General features: G+C 40.6%; 1 protein-coding gene across 1 annotated transcript in view; it reads right to left on the reverse strand.

The window, feature by feature from the left end:
• SLC26A10P (Solute carrier family 26 member 10) overlaps positions 1-5,458 on the reverse strand; it is a 32,348-nt gene extending 26,890 nt beyond the window's left edge. The window contains exon 1 of the mRNA XM_087925425.1: positions 5,373-5,458. The gene's annotated coding sequence lies outside the window, so the exon portion shown is untranslated. The remainder of the gene's footprint in view (positions 1-5,372) is intronic.
• Positions 5,459-9,668: the final 4,210 nt, after the last annotated feature.

A 9,668-nucleotide genomic window follows, 5' to 3' on the forward strand; every position in this document is an offset into this window, starting at 1 on the left:
CGCACGCACGCACACACACACACGCACACACACACACACACATATATCCTTTTTGTTTGAGATCCGTTTGGGAGGCGCACAGGTAAGGGTCTTCTCCTGTGCGGCTCCTAAAGAAGAAAATATGCTCCCTTGAAAGCCAGACTCGTTCCACTTTTGGGATCTTTTTCATTTTGGCCAGCTCTTTTCAGCTTGGGATAGCTTCAACAGTGATTGAGATTGTTTGAATCTCTTTGTACTGCATAATTAGCCCCCTGAAAGTCAGCATGTAAGCTGATATAAGAACTTACTGCATATGTCACAGTTGCCATTCAATCATAAGACAGTGGCTTGGTCATTCATCAAGGCATCTATATAATAGCTTACTGTCCAATATTGTGGCTCTTGACATAGAATCCCTTCCTCACAAAAAGGTGGGCAGCCTTCATGTGGATAAAATAATATTTTAACAGGATCTGAAACATAAACTAGATAAAAAAAATCTGTGTTCTGGTCTTCTTGGCTTTTAAAGGCAGTGGCAAAGAGGACCAATCTGAATCCAAGCTTTTCTATAAAGAGAAAGGGAAAAACACGTAATCCTCATATGTGAATTATTCCAAATCTCTGCTCAAGGATGCTCTTAGCTGTCAAAAGGACAAGCCAGGAACTGTGTTGAATCTAATTCCTCTCCCCTGTCCCATGATCTGTGGGGAGGGAAATCTAGATCACATGGAAAAAAGAGAATGCCTCCTTTCCCAATATCAAGACCCTGACCTAAATCAGAGGTCCACGGATATACCTAAGCATAATTAAAAAGAAAAACAGGGCCGGATCTCTCATGTTAGTTTAAATTAGGTCCAGAGAGGAAAACTTGTGGAAGATGAATGGAGATGGTTTGTTCTGAAAAGAGTAGAACTCAGGCATGTTGATTAGCAATATTTTAATTGGGGCTCTGGTTTGTGTCTTGGCCTCCATTTAAAAGAATATCTGTCTCTCTTGTTCTATCTTCACTATCTCTGTGCAGGCACAGATTTGCCCAAAGACACCCAACAAGCTTCATGACCAAGGAAGATTTCAACCAAAGTTCCTTCCTGTCCAAGTCCATGCCTACTCCATGAATGTACTACAATAACTCAGCAGTTTGGAGTAGTGGTTAAGGCATCAGGCTAAAAACCAGAGGACTGTGAATTCTAGTTCTGTCTTAAACACAAGGTCAGCTGGGTGATTTTAGGCCAGTCATTCTCTCTCTCTCTCTCTTAGCCCTAGAAAGGAGACAATGACAAACCACTTCTGAAAAATCTTGCCAAGATTAATCCAAGAGTTGTAAGAAGTGAAGAGCAGATCAAAGGAGGCATCCCTTCAGACTATGTGTAATTTACTTATGGAATTAATTGCTCTTTGTAAAAAAGTAAGAAAAAATTGGAGGATGACAAATGACAATGAGTGACATTTGGTTAGGATGAAAAACAAAAGTTGGTTCTGCTACCACTGGCTGTCTCTCCCTTAACCCAATGAACAGCACCCAAAGCTGGCCCTATGCAAGCAAATGGTTGTTGATCTGCAATCTTATCTAAGTCTTCAGTCCCACAGTCCAAATCTACAGTCTTGTACTTCATTGAGGTTAGTCAGTTAGAAATCTGTTTAGATGATGAAATCAATTGTGATCCATAACATGTGGCGTAACACCATGTTTTAATCATGAAGGCACCACAAGGTTCTCACTACACTTAATTGGCAATCAGATGCTTGCTTGGTGATGCCCAGTCTAATTCCTCGTGCCCTTCATTGCCTTATGTCAGCTTTCTGATCAGAAGAGAATTCCAGAGTAATGGGAGCACTTTCTTGTAGTTGGCAAGGTGGTCTTATATTCTCTGAATTTGCCTGCAACCATGAAACTGTCTATCAGTCATAAGTGATACCTTGCAAAACTTTTAAGATGCTTATCTCATTTCATCTTTCTTGAGAATTCACATAAAAATTAGGAAATGTATTTCATACAGAAGTCCCAACCAAAAATGGGAAAATATCCTGTCTCCTATGATCTTTATTTCTCTTAAAAATTCTCTTACACAAAGTTATAGAATACTCCTAAGGTCTTCCTAACTTGAGGTTTTAATTGACTGCTTATTAATTGTGCCTTCTTTTCAAAGCAGCATGTCTTGACTTTCATTTAAAAGTGTAAAGGTTTCAGAAATGTTAAAGATGTAATTGAAAGGCAGAAGTTTCTCAGTCGCTTGATTGATTCATATATTATTATCAATTCTGTAAGCTGCTGAGCTTCTAAATTATTTATTTATACCTGAAATTATTGTGTATTGATGTTTCTTGCATAGGCCCAAACAGGCAAAATCCTGTCTCCAAGGAGCATACAATTTGCTAAGATTACACAATTACATTTGAGTATCTATCATGGCAAATATTGCCAAGAAAAAACAAAAACAACTTGCTCATTTGAATAGTTGGATGGGACTGTTCCAGGGATATAAACTAAATTGAAAAGTTGAAAAATCACCCCAGAAGAAGATAATGGGGAACTATACCTGGATTATTGCTAACCAAACTACAGTTTTGTAGTAAAAAAACTAGAGTTTTGCTTGGCTTGAAGACTTTATTTCAATCATAACATACTTGGCTAAGTGTTAAGTGACTACTAGAGTTGATCACCAGCAGGGAGATCATCTCAAATAATGGTTCATATAACCAATTTGTGTGAAGATAAAGTAGAGGGACAGATGTTACATATCTTGGACTACTTGGTTGGAAGGCAGAAAACAGATGCAATGGGATAAAGTAGTCGCTGGAAGCAGGAAAGCTATCAGAATATGCCCACCAACCACTGGTTCCTACCATACTTATATGATTACATAGATCTTCTCAAAATCAGCATGTCTTTTGATTATTCTGGTAACCAAACTTGATGACCAGGTGCAATTCTAGCTTCTCTACTCAAATGCAAGTTATTGATTGAAATTGAAATTATTAGCTGTAAACAATGAATTATCATTCTGAAATCACAACATAAGAGTTTTGTTGTGATTTCAGTTGACTCCTGGTGATGACACATCCATGTCCATATAATTTACTTCACAACAGTGTGGAAGTGGTTTGCCAGTGCTGTCTTCTGGATAACTAGTTTATTATGAAAATCGAATAATTGGTACTGAAAAGGAGGTGTATCCTGTAATCTCACAGAGCTATCTATTTTCCCTTGGAAAAGAGCAAACAAAAATGAAAAAGAGAATCATATTTTGTCACAATGGCAATGGAAAAGAAAAAGGGCCATCACACAAATGTACTGGGATTGAAACATCTCAAATTTCCAGCCAATACTTTTATTAATATCATTAACCAGAATAAATACTCATTTTGTCTCTGTCCGTATCACTGATTGAAAAAAATCTTGTCCCTGACTATTGTTGAATCATTGATACATAGTGGTGTAAAATGAATAGAAAACATTTAAGTTATTCAAGATGCAATTTTAAATGTGCTCTATAAATAACGTCTTTTCTGGCCTTGTTGATATCCAGATCTTGTAGTCAGATTCAGAAATTATGAAAAACCTTTAACCTGGCTTTCTTGGCAGTAGGCTTAACCTTAGCTCTCCCTGCAAATTTGTTTTGTTTCCAGTTGCCTGGCCTTTGCATAACCTGCTCTAGAGAAGATCCATTTTTTATAAACAGTTTAAAAAAATAAAAATAAAACAGCAACTCAGGCCAAGAGCTGCTATGAAAACAAATGCTTCTTTGGGTAGCCTGAAGCCCCAGTTCAGAACAGATTTTCTGTGCCCTTTCTCTCTCAGCTCCATTACACTGAATGTGAAAAGAAAGCCACTGTTTGCAAGATGGGCCAGGCACTGCTCAATACTCTATCATAGTCTTCCCACTAAGACTTTCAAGGGAATAATGGAAGCGGGAGAAGGGTTAGTTGGAGACAGAACTTCCAGCTTTGGGAGGCATCTATTTATTGCATCTCATGCTGCTATATCTTTTTCATGCTTACAAGCAAATATTTAAGCAATTTGAATGGGATGGCAATCATGACAAAATAAATTAGGGAAATGGAAATGTAATTTTAAGATTCTTAAAGTAAATTACTCTCTCACACTCAGCTCTATCAACATGCAGGCTTGTTGTTATGAGGAAAAATGGAGAATGGACAACGACTTATGCAGCTTTCAGCTCCTGGTGAAAAGATGGAAATGTTAATTCAACAGATAAATGAATGTAAGCTTTTTATCCATTAATTAAAAGTAGGACCACCATATGTAACACAATATTTATGTGTCTTGTGCGTGCACTTAAACACACTTTGCCAGTTTGGGAAAACTGTAGTCTCAGCACATCAAGAATGCACCCAGTTGGAAAATCCAGCAGTACAAGAATAGTCATCTTTTAAGATTTATGTGGCACAAGTGAAATATATTATTGTACAGATTTTAACAGTTTTAGCTAGACAAACCAGTGGTCCATTAAGTCTTCATTTCAGATATTATTTCCTTATTTAAACAGAGAAACTGAATGACTACTGGTAGGCAAAAAAACAGTAGGGGAGCAGGAACAACTTCCAACTTCCTCCGAGCTTCCCCACTGACTTTCCTTGTAGGAAGCAGGAAGAGAGCAATGGAAATGATGATCAAGTGACCATGGCTAACTGCAGCTGGCTTTGGCAACATTGAGGCAGTAGCAACATTGCCACATTCAATTCCACAGGAACCTCAGATTTTGGATACTTTCTGTTCAATTAGCCCATTTGAGGTACTTTGGTTCAAAAATTATTGCCCTTTGATGTACCATTTTGCTCAGGTTTCAATCATGACAAGAGTTTTAGCTGTATACATTTTGGTCTACAACCCCACACTCAGTGAAAAGAAAAGAAAAGAAAAAAACACCTATCTATCAGATTCAATGCCATATAATGCTTCAAGCAGCCTTTCAAATAAAAATAAAAATCATGGGAACCAATAGGTTTGGGTTAGCACTCCGAAAGCTGGGAAGGCAAACACTTTTGGTCCGGATGACTGACCCAGATTGGATCCTGCAACATTATCCTGGGACAGGTGTATTCATCTTTATTCTTCTATTAATTCCCATCACCCCAATAAACCTATCCTGTAATTTAAGACCAATAACTTGAAGCTGTGCAATTGAATGTATGTGCACTTACATTTTATTTATTTATTTGTTTGTTTGTCAATTGCTTACAAAATAATAGGTATACGTATAAACATGAGTAAGAATACAGAAAATAGGTACGATTAAATGGGGACATTAGGACAGGGACCGGAGGCAGGATGGTGCGCTTATGCATGCCGCTTACAGACCTCTTAGGAATGGGGTGAGTCAATAGTGGATAGTTTGAGGTTAAAGGAGTGGGGGTTTGAGGATGTAACTTACAGAGTCAGATAGTGCATTCCAGGCATCGACCACTCTGTTGCTGAAGTCGTACTTTCTGCTATAAAGTTTGGAGCTGTTAACATTGAATTTGTATCTATTGTGTGCTCTTGTATTGTTGCGGTTGAAGCTGAAGTTTATATATAATTATATATATAAACTTCATTTCAATATAGCTCCATTTTTCACTCTGCCTCTGGTCCATCTTGCCTTGGTTCAGCAACTAAGCAGAACCAGATCCGCTTAATACTTGGGTAAGAGGAGAATAGCATGATTGTAGATGAAATAAAGATTCCCAAAGGTGGCAAGGGTTATTTTGATCTTGTTGCCAAAAAAAACTCCAACAACAACAACAAAACAAAACCGTGCACGGATGTGTCCAAGAGGAAAAGTGCAACACAAAGGAATGCTACTTTTTTTAATTGACCATCTATCTACCTAAGAGTCCCTACCATAAATGGCAATGGTTAAGAGTCGAGTCTAAACCATTAAGACGGCATTAGACGATACGAAGGAGCCAGACGGGTTGCGCGTATGAGCGAACCCTATCGGGGTCGAGGAAGTCCGGATGGCCCCCAAAGAGCCGCTCCGCCGCCTCAGCCCCAGCAAGCGCCGCCGGCGGGCGCTGCTCCCCGCCCGCCTCGGCCTCAAGGAAACGCCGGCTTGAGTGCGGCTGCCGCGGCGCGTCCCAAGGCCCGAAAAAGCCATTCTTCTTCAAGGCCTGGGCGGTGCTGCGTTTGGAAGGGCAGCTCTGCAATTCCTTCTATTGTTCCCAGTGGCGTCTTATCTCGGCGGCTGGCCGCCCGGCCTGCTGGCTCGGCACGTCCTGTCAGCAGCCTTAATTCCACCGCAGGGAGCTTCCCCCTCGGACTCGCATTGTTCGCGCGGAGGATCGCTCCCGGATGGGTTCCTGTGTTTTGGAGAGGCCTCCAAGGATTAGCCCTGGCCGCTGGCCAGCTGGCAGCTCGCAGGCTGCCAGGGTGACGGGGTGGTCGGGACCCCGCTGGAGGGTGTCCTCTTCGTCGTCGTCCTCCCCTCCCTCCCGGCGCTATTGTCTTGATGGCAGGAAGCTGGCCCAACACGCGAACGGGGCCAAAATAGACGGCGGTGGCCCCGGCGGAGGCAGGTCGCGCTCCCCCCCGAGCCTCGTGGGCTCGAACCGCAGCCACCCCGGGCGCCTCGGGAAGCGGGGCGAGAGGTGGCGCGGCGGGAATTGAGACACGCGGTGCCGCCGTGCTGAGGTGGAGGAAGGGCGGGCGGGGGAGGCAGGGAGGACTCCTGGCCTGACACGCGCGTAGACCTCACTTGTCCCAACTGATCGACGCGCGCTCAACGTGTGGAGAGATGTTATCTCCTGGCCAGAAGTCCAGAGTCGTGCCCGCCAACCCTTCCGATGCAGAATAACTCTTGTGGACAGTTTGCAGATGCGCTGGGCTGCCCCTAAAATGGAGGAATCCCAACCTGCTCTCTGCCCTCTGGTGTTTGTTGTTTAGTGTTTATCTCTCTGCCTTCTAGTGTTTATTGTAACACTGATTCCTATCGCTGAACCAAGGAGCGGTCAACACAGCCTTTAGGGCCGAGGTCTTCAAACTTGCTTTAAGACTTGTGAACTTCAACTCCCAGAATTCCTCCTCCAGTCGTGTTAGCTCAGGAATTCTGCGAGTTGAAGTCCACAAGTCTTAAACTTGCCAAGTTTGAATTGCTTTAGGTGAAAATGCAATCTGGTATGAATCAATCATTCAGAATAGAACTGGAAGGGACTTTAGAGGTCTTCTAGTGCAATCCCCCTGCTCAAGCAGAAGACCCTATACCATTTCAGACAGGTGGCTGTCCAGACTGTTAAAAACCTCAAGTGATAAAGCACCCACAACTTCTGAAGGCAAGCTGTTTTTCACTAGCTAATTGTGCTTGCTGTTAGAAGGTTTCTCCTTAATTCCAGATTGCTTCTCTCCTTGATTAGTTTCCATCCATTGTTTCTTGTCTTGCCCTCTGGTGCTTTGGAAAATAAGTGAAATCTATAAAGAGCCACAAATGTCTTGTTTATCTGAAGTATTTATTTACCATGCTGGTCCCATTTCTTCCACTCGGGTTACAGGCTTCAGATTTCTGGAAGTTGGAGTTCACATTTGTTAAAGTTACTGGGGTTGAGAAACACTGGGTTAGAAGACAATTAAAAAAACAGATTGTCAATGAGCACAGTGAAGGGATTTGTTTTTTGTTCCAGACAGGTTCTTACCATTCTTCCTCACAAAATCCCAGTCTTGGTTTTCTTTCCAGGTTTTTTTTCATTTTTCATTTAGAAAGTCTCTCAAAACCTGGCTTTCGACAAGCTTGAGGATCCTATTGATGTTGGGAGCCAGCAAAATAACCACACTTGAGTGTAGGATATTGGTCCATTCTACTGCAGTTTTATTTATGTCTGTGTTGAAATTGTTGTCCCATGCTTGTTTACTTGATTGTATTATGATATATCACCCAATCACACATGTGAGATAGGCAGCTGTATAAATGTAGAAAATAAATAAACAGCTCTCTACAAAAGCTGTAATGCTGGAAAGAGGGGAAGGAAGGAGATAGAGGATAACCAAGAGTAAAGTGGACAGACTCGGTTACAGTGGTGGGGGTGCACTTTTGGGAGACCCGAAAGAATAGGTTAATATAGACCATCATGGAGAAAAATCTACCTATGTGGTCACAAAGAGTCAAAAACAACATGATGCCACATAATCAACTGTAGGATGAAAAAAGGGGACTTCTTAGTTGTTGCTGGTGTTAAGCGATAGGGAATCATATAAGGTCCTATAGCTTTTCAGTAGAACTTGATCTCTTTTCTGTTGCTGCTGTGCAACACCAAACATATTGATGGGGGTGATAAATATTGATGTAAGTACAGTTACTTTGCTGGGCCTGATCAATGAAACTCATCATTCTGTATCCAATAGTGACTAGCTAAATGCCTCTAGAATGTTGATGAGTAGCAAAACTCCACAACAGTGGTGGTGAAGTTAAAGACTGTATATTTCCTCAAAGCTTTCCTCCAAGAACCATTTCAATATGAGATACTAGCAACTCTTACTGCAACCTTCTATGTTAACGAGTTCCATAGTTGTGGAGGCATTTGGGAGAGGAAAATACCCTGTTTTGCTTTTCCTTAAAATCTTCATTTTGAGGAAAGGATGGAGGTGATTGCAGCTTTCCATACCATTCATATAAAAAAATATCCGGAAGAAAAATGGTTTAAAAGATCCACCAGCTTGGTATTTATGAAAATTAATAAGGCAAATGCTTGCACTATTGACAAAAATCTCATCTTATACAGAACTAAGACACAGCTACAATGGCTGGTGTTTTTTTTTAATAAAAACCAAGCAGTTATCTCTAATCTGTTTCAGATATCCATCTTATTTCAAAGCTCCCTTCTCGTTCAAAAAATAACTAGCAATAATATGGCAGCCTTTTTACTTATTAAAATATTGTATCCCTGTCTTCAGTTTATTCACATCTCCAAGGCAGATGTTTGAGACTTAATTTTACTACTGTTATTATGGACTAATCTGCTTTCTGTGAAATGTATCTACTTGTTTCTACAATTTTCCAGGGGGATGTCTGCAAAATTGGAAAAAAGAGTTTACCCATTAAGAATGATCGCAGGAACGCAGGAACTGCCCGGCTTACTTTAATGTGGTTTCATAATGTCATCAAATGGCCAAGTCTGATTGGTTAACATGTCGCTGCCACTTAATGCCGTGATTTATGATACCAATTCAAGATTACCTATATATAGAATAAATGAACAAGAATGAAGCTACATAAAAAATGTGGTGATATGCCTTTTCAGGATTTCTACAAGTGCCAGTTTTTATGGCCACAGTCTTTAATGATGGAAATCTAATTATTGATTTATTTATAGTTATTTTGCTGAGTCTTACATATTACTCCAGTCAAAAGCAACCCTGAATAGTTTATTCAGTGAAAAAACACATTAAAACAAGTTACAGTAATAAATAATTGACACATACACAATCAATGCAGGCAATGCACAACTCTTCTAAAAGGGAATAAACACTCAAAACCATCCCACAAGGACCTTTTGAAAGAGAATCTATGGAAATCCCAGATCATGAGTTAAGTCTATACAGGAACATGCAACTGTAGATAGAATTTAGATGGAAATTACAGGGATCAATTGGTTTCTAGAACTGGACCTATTCCATCTTTGTGGAACTAAATCTGAGCCTATTTCTCTCTACTCAAGCCCTAACAGCCACCAAACACTGGGAAAGAACTTCAGCTACACCT

The sequence above is a fragment of the Pseudonaja textilis genome, chromosome 2, assembly GCF_049901715.1.
Source record: "Pseudonaja textilis isolate UNSWEBS1 chromosome 2, rPseTex1.2, whole genome shotgun sequence".
In the NCBI taxonomy this organism is placed as follows: Eukaryota; Metazoa; Chordata; class Lepidosauria; order Squamata; family Elapidae; genus Pseudonaja; species Pseudonaja textilis.